Genomic DNA, 17652 nt, shown 5'->3' with positions numbered 1-17652 from the left:
GTTGTCCCCCCCCCACCCCGCCCCACGACTGGGGCCAGAGATCAAGCCTATAACCCATGTATGTGCCTTTGGCTAAGATGAAACCCATGACCCTTTGGTGTGTGGTCCGGTGCCCTAACCATTTAGCAACACTGGCCAGAGTACACACCCTCTTTAACTGTGTCACTGGTTCACACCAAGGCAAGCCAACTACCATGTTGTACGTTGTTCTGTGGAGGGGACCCTCATGTCAAGGTACTGATGCTTCCAGCCTGTAGCCAGTGAAGACCTGAAGCTTGGCAGCAATCATGTGCATGAGCTTGGAAGTGGCTCTTCCCTGTGAGCATTCCTGTGATTCCACAGCCATCATTACACTTTCATTGCTACCCTGCGAGACTCCCTTAGCAGTAGCACCCGCTAAGGCGCTCCTGGATTCCTGACCAACAGTACCTGTGAGATAATCAATGATCAATGCCTGTTACTTAAAGCCACTACGTTTTGGAGTAACTTGTTCCACAGCAGTAGGTAGCTAATACATTTCCTTTGATCCCATGACCAGGAAAGAAAGGGTCGGTACCATTGCTATTGTTTTATAGCTGAGGAAACTATCTTCAGAGAGTCTATGGACTTGCCTAAGAAGACATGCTCAGTAATTGCCAGAACTGAGACTAAATCCTAAATCTACTGACCTCTACACCAAAATATTCCTTTGTAGTTGTTTGGTTGATAGTGTTTGCTGATTTGTAACCAGGAGTGTGCAAGAGCATGACTTGGGAATCATTTTCTGAGTACACACACTTAGAGCTCACTGGAGTCCCTGAATCAGGCTCAGGGGATAGGCCTCCATGCCTTCAAGTACAGAAGCCAGGCCTGGCCAATGAGTCCTCCTGGGTAAGAAGCTCAGCTCTTACATATACGCATCAGACTTTGAAACATTGTGTGTGTTTTAAATTTTCTGGCCCTTTGTAACCTGAAAACCTAGGTAATGGAGACATACTCTCCAGAACATAGGACTAGTTATTCAGTCTGACTGAGCCCTGTGTTTCTTCCAGGATACTTTTGGCGTGATCCTCTTGGGACATGCCTTTGTAACGAGTATATTTGGGGGTTTCTTTCACATGGTTTGTGTTAATAATATTAGGTGGCTACTATTAGAAGGGCGTACACTGCGGATGAAGATTTGTAGTCATCACATCCCAGCACTATAACTTCCTATCTGTTCGGATCACTTGATTAACATTCTGGTCCCCTACCTTTTCTTAGACCTTAGAAGACTTTACACTCAATGATAAATCTATCCAGGCTGCTAATCTTTTGTGAGGCATGAGTTCATTTAAAATCTGACCTTGTATCATCTCCTGCCCAACCCCCTGCAAGAAAAAGAAAAGCCCTCTCAAAACATTCTATCCTAAATTGATCTCTCATGTCTCATTATCATATATCTTCATAGAAAGCTATGGCTGTTTGATTAAAATTTATCATAAGACTAATCTACCCAAGTTACTGGCTCATGTCCACTGGAGAACAGTTTTATCTTAAGTCAAGTTAACAGATGAGCTGACCTTGGAGCTGAATTTGTCCTCTCTCTCATTTCTTTGGAAAATGACAGGCATATGTTTTCCAGGGAGCGTGGAGGCTATGGCATTTTTGTATTCTACCTAAAATCTCTTTAGGAATTTAGTTGTACTAGAAAAATATTGAGAACTAATTTTATTTTATTTTATTTTTTACATCCACAACTTATTTATTTTATAAATGGGAGTTTGTACTCATCCCCTACCTCTGGCAACCACCAGCTGGTTCTCTGTATCTATGAGCTTGGTAGTTTGTTTTGTTTAGATTCCACATATAAGTGAGATCATATGGTATTTGTCTTTCTCTCTCTGACTTGTTTCCCTTAGCATAATGCCCTCAAGGTTCATTCTTGTCATTGCAAGTGGCAAGATTTTATTATTTTTTTATGGCTGAATAATATTTATTCACATATATGTGTGTGTATATACCACATTTTCTTGAGAACTGTTTATTTTAAATGTACCAATCACTTCATTTTTTTCTCGGTATTCTGTTTAATATAAACTCAGGCTCCTGTTACTTTTGAATAACTAGATGTTCAAATTGCCAGTGAACTTGATTTTCTACTTAGGAGTACATTCTTTTCCAAGACAAGAGCAAAGATCAGGTCAAACTTCACCTTCCATGTTGGCCAATCCCCGATGAAGATGCAGGAATTGGTTAGGAACACATCCTGTGCTGTCAAACTTCTGTACTTCTGTGCCTTTACACCTGCCCAGAATTACGCTTCCCCTGTCCCCAGTGTCTAAATAGAACCCATTTTTCTGAATATGAGAAATGCTTTCCTCTCTAGTGAAATTTTCTCTGATTTCCCAATTAAAAATTCTCGTTCCTTCTCATAGACCTAGGTTTCTTTACTCAAACCTCACTGCTGTCTCCCTTCAACTTTGACCTTGCAATGCTGTTAGTTTTGCTTTTAGTCGCCTAATGGAGTTTAGGATTTGGGAATAGGGGTGGGGGAGAAGGGAGTACTTTGTGGGAATCAATCATTAGCATGCACCCTGATGCTGCAGAAATATTTGCAATAATAGAATTATTGCATTTATTTTATTTTATTTTTTATTACAGTTTTTATTCAACAGTTTTTTTGTATTAGCGTCAGGTGTACAGCATAGAGAATAGACATTCAAATGGGTTACAAAGTGTCCCCTCCAAAAATTCAGGTATTCACCTGGCATCCTACATAACTACAGTATTGTTAACTGTATTCTCTACGCTTTACCTTATACCCCCATGCCTGTTTTTTAACTACCAAATAGTACTTCCCAATCTCATCACCTTTTTTTTACCCTTTTCCCCAACACCACTCCACTCTGGCCTCTATCAGTTTGTTCTCTCTATCTTATAAGTCTGTTTCTAGTTTGTTTGTTTATTTTGTTCTTTAGATTCCACATAGAAGTGATATCACATGGTATTTGCCTTGCTCTGACTGACTTATTTCACTTAGCATAATACACTCTAGGTCCAGCCATGCTGTTGCAAATGGTAACATTTCATTCTTTTTATTTCATTGCATATTTGTACCACAACTTTTTTATCTACTTGTCTATTGATGGGCACTTGGGTTGCTTCCACATCTTAGCTATTATAAATAATGCTGCAATAAACAAGTTTGTGTGTATATTCTTTCAAATTAGTGTTCTGGGTTTGCTTGGATATATACCCAGAAGAGGAATCACTAGGTCATAAGGAAGTTCCATTTTAATTTTTTAAGGAACCACCACACTTTTCCATAGTGGTTGCATCAATTTGCATTCTCACCAACAGAATTACTGAATTTTTTAAACTTCACTGTGTTCTTTTTAAAAAATGCATCCTTTGGGGGGAACTCTATGGGGATGACATTAAGAACCACTTTAAAAATTAGAGACAATTTTCTTTCATTTGTTTGTTTAAAAGTAGATGTGAGTTCACATTTTCCTTTAGTTTCTCCTTTTGCAGTTCTTGTTCCAATAGTATGTAAGTCACTCTGATTTAACATTCACATGCATAGTTCATTTGATTGAAGCTCAGAACAAATTACTATCAATTTACTCTAATTAAAATTTAGTATTAAGAAGTGTTTCATGTTTGCCATAAGAAAAGTAAATAGCTGAAAGGTATTAATAAAGGTGTCTTGGAGAATAACATTGGACTCACTTCTCAGATCCCATCTTATTTCTGCTAAAATGGAATATTGTTTCTCTCTCACACAGAGTAGTGATGTATGCACATTTTAATCTGATTATAGACTCTTTGGATGTGATTCAGTTTGTACTGCAGTTGTGGGTACCTAGGATACACCTAGCAGTGGGCTTCAGGGAATTTCTACTTTGATGAAGTTTGGCACAATTTTCATTGAGTTTTCTTTGTAGTACTTAGTACTGGCTGGAAGTGCCACACTATGGAAATCCAGAATCTAAACCATAAGGGAACTTAATCAAATTTCCAGTTCCTTATTAATTTTCTTCCTCAGAATGAAAAATATGCTTAGACAAATAATTAGGTGGTGTATACAGAGGCTCCTTCTCATAACTGTGAGCTTCCCGATACCATGATGTCTAATTGGATATAAAGTGGAAAAGGCATTAACTTTAGTGAAATTATAATCTTCTATCTAGCAAAAAGGTTTTTAAACAAATGTAATACAGTGTTTGTATATCTTTTCAAACATTGAGCTCCATTTTTGGTAACAGTAAAAGATGCTATTATATGGGAAATCTCTGTACCTTCTGCTCAGTTTTGCTGTGAACCTGAAACTGCTCTATAAAATAAAGTCTATTGGGCGGGGGGGGCGGGGGGAAATGATGCTGTAGATGAATCAAAGTGGAATACTGTCCAAAAAGGCCATTCTCTTCTTCTGTGTCAATAGGAAGATTTCCCCTTTCAGGAATTATGTCTCAGTTCTGTCAGTGAGCCACTTTGTGGAAGGAAATGGACACTTAGGCAGTAAAAATATTTATTGCCTGGCAACCGAATGAAAGCTGTGCTAGGCGGGGCAGTGCAAAGATCCTCAAGCCAAGTGCTGGCAGTACAGTATCAAGGTCAAGTTGAGGCATTAAAAACCTATAATCAGGCCTAACCTGTTTGGCTCAGTGGATAGAGCGTCAGCCTGCGGACTGAAGGGTCCCAGGGTCCCAGGTTCGATCTGGTCAAGGGCATGTACCTTGGTTGTAGGTGCATCCCCAGTTCCCGGGGGGGGGGGGGGGGGAGTGGTGCAGGAGGCAGCTGATCGATGTTTCTCTCTCATTGAGTTTTCTGACTCTCTATGCCTCTCTCTTCCTGTCTGTAAAAAATCAATAAAACATATTAAAAACAAAACAAAACAAAAGCCTATAATCATTACTTTGGGAGTAGGGAACAGGGTCGGGGGGCATTGCTGATGATCCTTCTTCCTGCATATCTAAGTTGGCATGAATTGGTTAAAATGGGAACACTCATTTATTTGAACAGACCTGTGCCAACATTCTTTCAGAAAAGGTAAGAGGTGCTATACTATATTGTCCATCGTATAAACTCAGTGACTTTAATACACCAGTGAACCTTTAACTTTTGAGTGTTAAGATAAAGAATGGTCTGTATGTTTCAACAGGTATTTTCTGACTTAGGAATATTGAATTATTGTTTACTAGTAAACTATTCTGTCTCAGCCACCACTTAGCTTTTTTTATAATCGTCACCCAAGGATACGTGTGCTTTTTTAAATTGATTTTTAGCAAGAGAGGAAGGGGGAGAAAGAGAGAGAGAGAGAGAGAGAGAGGGAGAGAGAGACATTGATGTGAGAGAGAAACATTGATTGGTTGCTCCTATATGTGCCCTGACCAGGGATCAAATCCACAACCTTTTGGTGTACAGACGACAGACACTCTAACCAGCTGAGCTCCCAGCCAGGGCTTAGCATTTTTTCCTCTGGTATACGTGTTTCTTTGTCTTCTGGTTTTTTAAGTAATGACTTTATTCCATGAAAATGCTACAAGAAGCAAGTTGGGTTTTTTCTTTCTTGTTTCTTTTCTTTCTCTTTTTAATCCAACTGCTTGCTCGGAAAGTTAGCTGAATGAGACACAGCAAAACTCTCACTTCCTCCAGCCTTGACCCACCCTCCATGGGTAGTCCTTGGAGCCCAAGAACTGAGTTTGACAAATGCCAGGAATCTAGTCTATAATTTTAATTCAGTGTTCAAAGCCTTATCTATGTTCAGGTAAAAAGAACTACAAATATGCCTACTATTGGCTACTTCCATTTCACTGCTCAGTATTTTCCTGTCTCATCTCACGTGACCCCGCCCTCCAAACAGCTGTGCTTTATTTTCGCTGATGTGCACACTCATTCCAGGTTATTTCCACTGATGTCAGCCACGCCTGACAGGCCAGACCTTCTGTTTATAGCACTGGGATAGAATCCAAGACAGTGTGAGAAGGACGTGGCCTCTCCTGCAGGTACAGAAGAAGATGCTGAGATTGGCATTGGTGTAAGCCGTTCATCCAGGTGTTCTCCAGTGACAGAGATGAGCACTGTGGCTTTTTTCCTCCCGCATACGCCAGGCTGCTCTGTGATAATATTCAGGACATGTTTTAGGAAGGAGAAAAAGACAAAGATAAGGTTTCATTTTCAGAGGGTCTTTCTCAAACCCTTAACAAAGGAGACATTCTAAGTGAGGCCTTCATACTGAGGGACAAGGTCAGAAGGGCAGCTTGTGAAGGGAATGATTCAGAATGCTTCCTTGTGCTTCAGAAAACTCACCATATTAACTAAGATGAACACATAAACTAAGAGAGTGGCACATGTTAAAATCAGTGCAAGCCCAGCCAGTGCTGCTAAGTGGTTAGAGCATGGGCCTGCTCACCAAAGGGGTCATGGGTTCGATTCCCAGTCAAGGGCATGTTCCTGGGTTGCAGGTTTGATCCCCGGCCCAGTTGGGGCTCAGGGCTCGTGTAGGAGGCAACCAATCAATGCGTCTCTCTCACATAGATGTTTCTCTCTCTCCTTCTCTCTCCTCCCCTCTCCCTTCCACTCTCTCTAAAAAGCAATGGAAAAAATATCCTCAGGTGGGGATTCAAAAAACCCAATCCCAAATATTTTATTCATATTTCTTTGGTCTTCTTTAGAATAACGTTTATAGGAGCAAGGTGGTCAAATGGGAGCTCGGTTTTCAGAAATATGTAACTAAATGAAGAAAGCAAGTACCAGTCCACAGGCAAAAGTACTATGTTTTGAGCGTTACTGTTGTGGTTTTGGTTTTCAGTATGACGGTAGAATTTCTGAGAACTCAGTATTTGCTCTTCAGTGGCTTTGGTTAGAAATGCTTCCTTTTCTTTTGTTCTGGTTCATCTCTTTTTGATAAAAATTTTAAACATCGTGAAGGAACGGTTCACTGTCTTGGGTGACAGGTTACTTACTTTCTTTCCCCTTAAGGCAGTGGTCGGCAAACTCTTTAGTCAACAGAACCAAATATCAACAGTACAACGATTGACATTTCTTTTGAGAGCCAAATTTTTTAAACTTAAACTTCTTCTAACCTCACTTCTTCAAAATAGACTCGCCCAGGCCGTGGTATTTTGTGGAAGAGCCACAACTCAAGGGGCCAAAGAGCCGCATGTGGCTCGCGAGCCACAGTTTGCCGACCACGGCCTTAAGGGAACCTAGTAAGGATTTGAAGACATATGGGTGCTGATAGCTTACCCCTCCGGTCTGTGTATTCTACCAAAAATAATGAAAAAAGGAAATTCGGGTCCGCTACCGACTCTCAGGATACACAGCTTTGATAATACCAGCCTGTCATTTCAGATGAGAAGATAAAAAGTTCACTCGGGAAAGAAAGAAGGAAGCAAATGAAGAGGTTTTATTCACTGTATGTCTCGGCATAACCTGCTGTAGAAATAAAACAGTGATAATGAAAACATAACATGAAGTACCTTCAGGAGTCACTCTGCCTTTTCTTTTCTCCTTCTCTTTAAAAATGTGAATATAAAAAGAGACTTTCTTTTTTTCCCTACCACTCTGTACTTTATTTTATTTTTATTTCATTTTCAAGGAGATTTTTATGGAATTTGGAGACAAAGTAGCACTTTCAAAATACACATGGAATATTAAGAAAAACCGATCCAGTGTTGCACTATAAAGCAGGTCTCAAGTGCTCCAAATGTTATCGTTCACACAAGGAAGAACATCTTGTTTTTCTTTCCCTTTCCCAAGCCAAGCTTTACACAGATGTATTACTGCTGAACTTTTATAGTCAATGCATTTCTGAATCATTGATTTGAAATTAATTTGAATAAGATGCAAGTCTGAAGTCCTATAAGAGATTCAATATCATGGAATTAAAGGCACACAGCTAAAATGGGCAACACATCTCCTTTGCATTTAGTGTTAATAGCACTTTCCAATGGTATTTTTATGGTAGAAAATTAGCTGCTTCAGCATTCATAAACTTAAATGTAGTTAAGCCTTATGAATATGGATTCTAATCATTAACTTACTCCATTGTTAACTGAAATGAGCTCTATTTCTTATTTTTAAATTATAATGTCACCCAGGTTTTCCTGGTTAGGGCATTAGAATATCTACTGCAGAAGGTCTTCAGGTAAAGCTAGTTCACACATGACTTTATAGACTTTTTGTGTCTTTGGGGACCTGATAACTTACATGTATTTGACCAGCAGAATATATGCTTATATTTCTATTCTTTTTTTTTTCAAGATGTGATTTCTTTTTTCTTTACTAATTAAGGTATTACATAAAAAATATGGAATGCTTCACGAATTTGCATGCATCCTTGCGCAGGGGCCATGCTAATCTTCTCTGTATCATTCCAATTTTATTATATGTGCTGCTGAAGCCAGTACCCACTCTGTACTTTAATTAGAATATTAGTATCTAATTAATTCCACTGAACCCTGGGGGGAGGGGAGATTAGGATATGTTTCGGTGATTTGTGTATTCACCCCATAGCAGGGTTTGAAGAACAGCATTGGTAGTCCTGAATGCTCTGTACTGCCTCCACTAAAATAATACACAAATCTTGCCTGTAACTGGAGCCAGCACAGCTTAAACCCAATTGTTGGCTTCAAAGCTCTTTCTCTTTGTACTACACTGTGTTTAAACCCAGTACAAGTGATATAGCATAACCATCTGTGATAAATTTATGGAATTTATGACTCTATGTCATGATAGATAGTAAATGTAAAAAGTATGTCAAATATATTTTTACATAAATACTGGAATGAAAAAGTATGTCAAAGATATTTTTACATAAATTCTGAAAAAAGCTCATTATGGATTGCTTGTTGGAAGACTTGACTTCTAGTCTTGTCTTTGTTTGTAATTGGACATGCTTAAGCAGGGTTCATTTATTCACCTATAGAATGAGGCTAGAGTATCCATAGTTTGCAAAAAAATATTAGTAATGTAATTATTTTTTTAAATAAATTTCACCTATAATCCTGAGACCCTAAATTCCACCTGCTTGACCTCCTTTTCCATCCCCACAATAGCTCTGATCTGCCTCCAAGCACTTGTACAACTCCAAGGCATATAGTATGAGAATCATAAATGGGGAGATATACCATGTTCATTAACTAGTAGACTGAATATTGTTGTGGAGTCTCCAAATTGATCTCCACCTTTAATCTGTTGAGAGAAAGAAAAGATAAGGCAATAACTATAAGGAAGGTGCTGACCTATAAAATCTAAAATAAAGAATAACTGTGTCATGTATTAAGTTTGGGGGAGGTGTTTCAGTGATGGGCAATTCTGACTTTTTCTTTTTACCTGAAAAGAATGTGAGCAAGATCAATATGAGGGTAAATAAAAAATTTTAAACTTTGGATTTTTGAAGAAAGCTCTTTTCCTTAATGAATATCAGTTGATGTCATCTTCTGGTAGTTAGTTGCTGTTAAGTTGGTTGAATTGAAGCCTAAAGGATACAAGAGAAGGCCTGAAATAACCTGTGTAGCAGTGTGCTGGACTGCAGTGGGAAGGGAATGATGGAAATGAATGAACTACATTGCGAGCCAACATGAGGTTTAAAGCTGATACCTTCTTCAGTGAATGGCTACCAGTCGGGGTCCAGTCTGGAGTTACAGACCACCCTGTAATTTAAACAGGGATGATTTCATAGAGAGAGTTATTAACTATTTGCAAGGTATTTACTATTAAGAGGGTATAAAAGAGAATTCTAAAGCAGCGGTCACCAACCGGTGGTCCGTGAGGTCCGAAAGGTTGGCGGCCACTGTTCTAAAGTATATCCTAAGGCTGAAGGGGCAGAACCCAAGAAGGGAACATCCTTGGGAAGAAGGTGTGATTGGCAGGGAGGCTCTTGGGGTTGTCCTGGACCAGCGCTGGTCCACAGTGCAGAGCAGAGGCTGGTGGCAGGGAACTTCTAGTCAAGACTAGCGAGTTGGGTCCTCCCTCTGGGGTAGCAGAGGGCCTAGGCTGGCAGGCAGGACACTGCAAGCAGGAAATCCCCTCTTGCTTCTGGCAGGCAGGCAGGGAGCTTCTGGGCTAGGGCTGGAAAGCTGGAGGGGGAGGCCCCCAGGGTGGGATGGCTGGTGCACTGCCGGGGGATCCAGTGCCCTGGATCAAGCTAAGATCCTTCCTCCACCCAGGTCCCTTCAACACCACTTATTGACAAAACTTAAAATCTTGCCAGCTGGCAAGGGAGAAATAATGCAGTGTCACAGGTAGGTGATGGAAGGTGCATTTGGGGCTGAGTAACATTGCATTGATAGGAAACAGTTCCTAACTTCTGTCCTGAGATCTCATTAACAATGTTAGGGATTTTTATTTCCTGCAAAGTCAAATGCGAACACTTCATTATTCAATGGTAGGTTTCTTATTAAATAAGAGGGGTCCGTGAGTCAAAGGAAGAGCAAGATTGACTCCAGTCAAAGCTTATGACTCCAGTCAAGTTAGAACTCATGGTCTGGGAGGCTTGGGCCATAAGCATTTTAAAACTGCTACGCTTGGATAAAATGACACATTTTTGCAGAATTTTAAGGTTCACAATTTCATATTCCAGGGTGTGGCCGCTGTACCGCTCCAGCACAGAATTAGCATCTCTAATTAATGTTATATAAAACAGAGTCCCGGGAGTCAGAGCCCAAGGAGACGTCTCGTTCCTTGTGAGGCAAAATAGTATTTTTAGGACCAAACCGGATTTTTCTTTTAGGGTCCACATGGCACGAAACAGATGGTGATGTGGGCGGCTGTGGTTTGAGATCTGAAGCCATTTGTAAAGACACCACATCTCCTCCTCGTCCCACCCAGGAGGCGGTGATGGCTACAGGCTGGTCCCCAAGACTCCGCTACAAGCCGGTGTCAGCCTTCCTTGTAGGCGGATGGGCTGCACCCTGCAGACTAGTAGCGCCCCAGACTAGACTGGGAAGTCAGCCTGCTGGCATTGTTCAGAATTAGCATAGCCTATTTTAATCTGAAAAGGAACTAGAACATTTTTTTCACCATAGCTCACTTTAGTTCTTAAAGGCATAACTTAATGCTGAAACTCCTCTTCCCCATAGGACCCCTTTGTTCATTGTTTAATGTTCTGTTCTGCCTGCTACCTCGCTGCATTTACCCAGAAACTTGGATTGTGGCTGTTAGCACGGAAGGAGAGAGAAAGTCATTTAACATGTGCTTGTTTTTGTTTGTTTTTCAGGAAAATATTATACATTCTTTTTGATAGAAATTTCTTACTACCAACACCTGTACTACCAAATTTATTTTCTTAATTTGAACATGTCCCATTATTTGTACCGTTTGTTCTCCATATCAATACCCTGTTCCATTTATTTTAAATTGATTTAATCTTGTCTTTTTAATTTAATTTAAAAGCACTTAGAATTCCACTATATTATGGAAGTATGTGAATGTTAAAGTTAAAATTCTCTCCAGCATCACAGTAATCCCTCCCTGGAAGCTCTGATTAAAAATTTTATGCATATACTTTCTTCTATGTCTATGCATAAGTAGTATGTGTTCATGAGTGATGTATATTTCACTTAAAAAATTACAAGCATTGTTTTCAGCTCATTCTATTTTGTTTTAACTGCTGCATGATAATCAGGTCTTTGGCTGTTATGTATTTACTAGAGGCCCGATGCACAAAATTCATGCAAGAGTAGGCCTTCCTTCCGCCGGCTGCTGGCACTGGCTTCCCTCTGGTACCTGGGACTTGGGCTTCCCTGCAGCCCTGGCTTCAATTGGAAGGTCGTCTGGTCTAATTAGCATATTATGCTTTTATTATATAGATACCACCTCGTCCTAAAAATGCAGATTGTTCCCAGGTTTTCCTATTGTGGAAGGGGAACTGGGTTCTGACCAGGGCATCCTGGGGTCTGACCAGGGCTTATGCATTCATACTTTATCTCAGCAGACATGATTCCTAGAAGACTCTTAGATGTACCTTGAACATTTCTTTCGATTTTGCCAAATTATCCTCCAAAAATGTTGAACCACTTTAAACTCCCAGCAACAACCATGCGTGTGCCCTCTGTCCCACTTTGATGCCAATATCATTGATTTCCCCCTAGAAGCTTCCCTCCCCTCAGCTGGGACTGCTTCGCACTGAGCCAGCCTTATTGTTCAGCCCAGGACTTGATTTCCCCAGATAGAATTATGGAGGAGGAAAAATAGTTTTCCTCTACCTTTCTGAGTTCTTAGCGGAGGCCCTTATAATGAAAGACAGATTGCCAAGAGAAAAACAAAAGTTCATTAACATGTGTACCTCCTGTATATGCGGGAGATCCCAGGGAAAAATGAGTAACTCCTCAAGGTGGCTTAGAATCCAGACTTAAATACCTGCTTCCTAGGGAAAGGGGACGGAGATGTAGGCCTCTTAGAGGAGAGTAAGTGATTTTTAGGAAAGATGAATGGGGGGTGGGGATGGGAGCGCTGAGATAGTTTGTAACAAAGTTTGGGTGTGATGTCAACCTCTAGTCTCCTGTCCTGTGACAGGAGTCAGTCTTCGCTGGCTGATGACACTTCTCCCATCAAGGGGACCTATGACATTTGAGCTCCTTTTGGGGGGTCCGATTTTAGGCAGATCAGGAGACTTCAGTGAAAGCCTCTGCATGCATTTGCTGTTTTTCAAGCATCTGCAGCTCAAGATCATCAATATAACAACACAGCATATGTTGGGGTGGCATGTTCTCTGTCCTTCAGAATAAACCCAACAGAAGCTTGTTTCCTCTCTTAGATGATTTGCCACAGTAGCGTTATTCCCTGGAGACTGTATTCTGACCAGACCTTCCTGGGAGTGGTCATAACATACCCTGTGCTTGTAGAAAGGTGTGGGCCACATCACTAAATAAACCAGGGTCAGTTTTCTCATCTTGTGGAAAGGGAGGTAAAGTTATGATAGTTTTTTTCCTAAACCATATGCATTTCCATAGAACACTACTAAACACATTTATAAAATGTATAACAATCAGATAACTGTTAACCAGTAATTGGCAGTCAAACAAATCCACCACAGTTATAACGCCCACCACAGGAGCAAAATAAATTTGTTATTTTTTTCTTTTCCCCCAGATGAATAGAAGCCTCAGATTTATTTCATCTGGATAGAATAAAAAAGCCTTCCAGCTCGCAGCTGTCAATAAACTGGGTCTCCCTTCCCCCCATAAAGACAATATAACATCAATAAAGATAATGAAAACAGGAGGGAGTGGGGAAGAAAACTGACTATTTTCATTTTTACACACGTCCTTCTGATTTTTGTTCATCTGTTAGTATTTTTATGTGGTTACAATTCTTTGATGAATATCGTTTTACAGTCTGATTTTTTTTCACTTTAAACATGACATTTAGTTAGATATTTTCAGTAATAGTTGCAGCCTTTGTAGTCATTGTGCGTTGAGGTAAGGATGGTGGTGGCCTCCTAGAAAAGATGTATGCCACTTTAAATGTCCTACTATTGCACTAGGATTGCTCATTCTGAGCACACCAGAGCCTTACAGAGTCTGGGAAAGTGAGCCAGGGGAGGGAAAACAGGAATGGTGGCGGTGGCGTAAGTGGCAGTAATGCCACTCAGGAATTTGTTGTCTGGCAGGTCACAAAGCTCTGCTGACTCCATGTGAGGCCAGCTAGCAGCCTGAAATTGTGAATTTAATGTGGCTGCAGGGATAAACAGAGTAATCAAGGGTGAGAGGAAAAGAGACAGGTGAAAAATGAACAAGCAACAGGCTAAGCAAGCATCGCAGCTTTTGATTCAAATTTAGAATAAAGGCCAAAACTTAACCTTCAGACCACATCTGAGGTCATTCTTTGAAGTTTACTTGTATGTTGTTAGTTGTTAATTTTGCTCCTTTCTTACTTCCTTCTCCGTTGTGTTTGCTTTATATCCTCCAATGCCTAATTGGCCGTGCTTAAAAACAAAACTTAAAATCATAATCTCAGAGGGACTGGACCACATCAAAGTGCCTGCAGGAGAATTTGCAGTGTAAAAAAGCATGTTCAGCTACGTTGGCTTTGTTCCTGTCAGAATACTTAATTACTTCTGAAATTTTAAACAACATTTATGGAAGGCATGAGGATTTTATGTTTAAAAGAGGGCATGGACTTAATTGAAGTTTTAGAAACAGTACCATAAAACAAGAGTTTATTTTATTTTTTTTTATTTTTTTATTAAGGCATTATATGTGTACATATCTTACCATTGCCCCCACCCCACTCCCATACATGCCTTCACCCCCCCGGAGTTTTGCGTCCATTGGTTATGCTTATATGCATGCATACAAGTTCTTCGGTTGATCTCTTATCTCCCCCACCGCTCCCTAACCTTCCCACTGTAATTTGACAGTCTGTTTGATGCTTTACTAAAACAAGAGTTTATACTTTGTAGTTACATTTTATGCTAAATTTTAATTGCCTTTGAGGTGTAATTAACATACTGCTTTTAAAGTATCCCATGTGATAAATTTTGTTATGAAACCATTACTGTAATAAGGGTAACGAACATCTCCAGCATCCCTGAAAGTTTCTCTGTACCTTGTTGTCATCCCCCCCCCCCCCTTCCCTTTTTCTCCCTTCCATCCCCAGGCAACCACTGATCTGCTATCTGTCACCACACATTAGTGTGCATTTTCTTAAATTTTGTATTTTTTCCATTTTGTTTTGATTGTGTGTGTGTGTGTGTGTGTGTGTGTGTGTGTGTGTGTGTGTGTGGTGTGTTTTAGTGAGCATAACTCTGTAGATTCCTTTATGTTGTTATTAGTGCCAGTAGTTCATTCCTTTTTATTGCTGAATAGTGCCCTGACCTGGAATTGAACCTGGACCCTTCAGTCCACAGTTGAAGTTCTATCCACTGAGCCAAACCAGCTAGGGCTAGTGTTCCTTCTTGATGCCAATAATACACTGTCTTGATTACTGTAATTTCATAGTAAGTCTTGAAGTCAGGTTTGGTAACTCTTTCAACTTTGTTTTTCTTTCACAGTTAGCTAGCTAGTCTATCTAGAGCAGTGGTTCTCAATCTTTCTAATGCCGCGACCCTTTAATACAGTTCCTCATGTTGTGGTGATCACCAACCATAAAATTATTTTCGTTGCTACTTCATAACTGTAATTTTGCTACTGTTAATGAATTGTAATGTAAATATCTGTGTTTTCCCATGGTCTTAGGCTCTACAGTCGTGACCCACAGGTTGAAAACCACTAGCAGGGTTGCCTAAGACCATCGGAAACACAGATATTTACATTACGATTCATAACAGTAGCAAAATTACAGTTATGAAGTAGCAACGAAAATAATTTTATGGTTCGGGGTCACCACAACATGAGGAACTGTATTAAAGGGTTGCGGCATTAGGAAGGTTGAGAACCACTGATCTAGAGGCTTTGCATTCCCATATGAGTTTTAGAATCTGGCTTTTAGTTTCCACTGAACGCTTAGCGAGTATTTGAATAAGATTATGTTGAATTTACAGATCAGTTCGGAGAAAATTGCCGTTTTTTTTGTAATCTTGAGTTTTCCAATCTGTAAACACAGTGCATTTCTACCTTGATTTAGATAAGTCTTTAATTTCTCTCACCAATGTTTCATAACTGGAAATGTACAGGTCTTGCATATCTTTTGGCAGATTTATAACTATCTAATACTTTTATGCTATTGTAAATGGTATTTTTATTTAAAATTCTAGTTATTCATTACTAGTATACATAATACAATTGATTTTTTGTGTGTTGATCTTATGTCTTGCAATCTTATTAAAATCAACTTGTTCTAGTAGCTTTTTTGTAGATTCCATAGATTTTCTATTTAAATGATCATATCGTGTCTGAATAATTTTTCTTCTTCCTTTCCAACATGTAGTCTTTTAAAGTATTTTTATTGCTCTAGTGCACTGGCTAGAACCTCCAGCACAATATTTTTTTAAAATATATTTTTATTGATTTCAGATAGAAGGGAGAGGGAGAAAGAGATAGAAACATCAGTGAGAGAGAATCATTGATCAGTTGCCTCCTGCATGTCCCCCACTGGGGATCAAGCCCAAACCCTGGCATGTGCCCTGACCTGGAATCAGATTGTGACCTCCTGGTTCATAGGTTATCACTCAACCACACAGCCACACTGGGCTGGGCCTCCAGCACAATATTGAATAGAAGTGGTGAGAGTAGACATCTTTATCTTGGTCTTGATCTTAGCGGAAAGCATTCAGTGTTTGACAAATAAGGATGATGCTAGCTTTAGGTTTTTTGCAGATGTATTTTATCAGATTGAAGAGATTTCTTCCCTACTTTGTTGAGAGTTTTTATTAGGCATGTATGTTGGATCTTGTCAAATTTTTGCTTTTTTCTCAGCTATTGAGATGATGATATTATCTTGCATCATCTTGGACAAAAAAAATATGTTTTTCTTATCTGTGTTGCTCTGCCTGTATTGTATCTTTTGTCTCTGGCTGTTTTTCAAATATGCTCTTTATCACTGTGGTTTTTGGTTTACTTTTGTGCTTAGGGTTCATTAAACTTGTAAATCAGTTTAAAATTTTCATCAAATTAAGAAATTTCCTGGTTATTCTTTTTTAAACATTTTATTCAACCTCCCCCTGTCACTCTTCTTCTTCAAGAATTATAAGTGCATGTCCATTTGGCCACTTGATTCACTGATTGTCACTGATATTCTGTTGACTTTTTTTCTTTTTTCCTAATGTTTCAGTTTGGAGCATTTCTGTTGCCTTGTCTTCAAGTTTATTCATCTCTTCTCTTTCTAAGTAGTCATTAATCTCATCCGGTGCATTTTTTTATCTCATTCATTGTAGGGTTTATCTGTAGGAGTTTGCTCTTCCATAGTTTCCTTTTTTTTTTTTACAAATTCTTCCATCTTCGTTATTTCTGGATCAGTTTGCTTTTTTCATTGATTTTTCTTCTTCGTAAGTTGTATTTTCCTCCTTCTTTGTATTCATGGTAATTTTTTATTTTTGTTCAATGCCATATAGTGTGGGTTTTTTCTGTGTATTTATGTATTCCCAAAAAAGTTCTTCACCTTATTCTGTAACATGGTCATGTTACTTGTAACAGTTTTACCCATTCAGGTCTTGCTTTTAGGCTTTGATAGGCAGGACCCAAGCTGTGTTTAGCATTGGATGGATTTTTCTCTACCACTGGAGCAAGATCCTTCTTAGTACTCTAAACCAGTAGTTGCCAACCTTTCGGACCTCACGGACTACCAGTGGTCCGCGGACCACCGATTGGCGACCACTGCTCCAAAGGTTTCCTTCAACCAGCGGTTGACAATCTTTCAGACGTCAGGGACCACCAGTGGTCCGGGGACCACTGGTTGGCGACCGCTGCTCTAAACAATGCTTTGTGAATTCAGTGGTGTTCCACTCTGACACTTGGGAGACTGAGCCACTATTCTCAGCCCTGTGTGAGCTCTGGGCATGGTTTAACCTTTTAGGTGGTTCTTTCCCTAGCATTGGGTAGTTTCTTTAACTTTACATGTTCATCAGTACTTAACTGAATCATGAGTTAGAATCACCAGAGTTTTATCACGATGCTCATTTCTCCTCCCTAATAGTTTTGCTTCCCTGGATTTTCAGCTACATAATTTCAACTGAGAGAGGTTACTAAGCTCTGTTTCCCCCGGTCTGCATTGTGACCCAGAAATTTTTTCCAGATAGTACGGTGT

General features: G+C 39.7%; 1 protein-coding gene and 1 non-coding gene across 3 annotated transcripts in view; one reads left to right on the top strand and one right to left on the bottom strand.

Moving 5' to 3' along the window:
• CDK14 (cyclin dependent kinase 14) overlaps nucleotides 1-17652 on the top strand; it is a 513399-nt gene that overhangs the window by 334182 nt on the left and 161565 nt on the right. The gene's annotated exons all lie outside the window — the stretch shown is intronic.
• Nucleotides 8270-8375, bottom strand: LOC114235015 (U6 spliceosomal RNA). Its single transcript, XR_003621198.2, has one exon. It is a non-coding gene; the product is annotated as a U6 spliceosomal RNA (small nuclear RNA).

Source organism: Eptesicus fuscus, chromosome 14 (assembly GCF_027574615.1).
Source record: "Eptesicus fuscus isolate TK198812 chromosome 14, DD_ASM_mEF_20220401, whole genome shotgun sequence".
Lineage (NCBI taxonomy): Eukaryota > Metazoa > Chordata > Mammalia > Chiroptera > Vespertilionidae > Eptesicus > Eptesicus fuscus.
The sequence above is the reverse complement of the archived record's forward strand: the minus strand, read 5'-3'. Positions and strand labels throughout refer to the sequence as shown.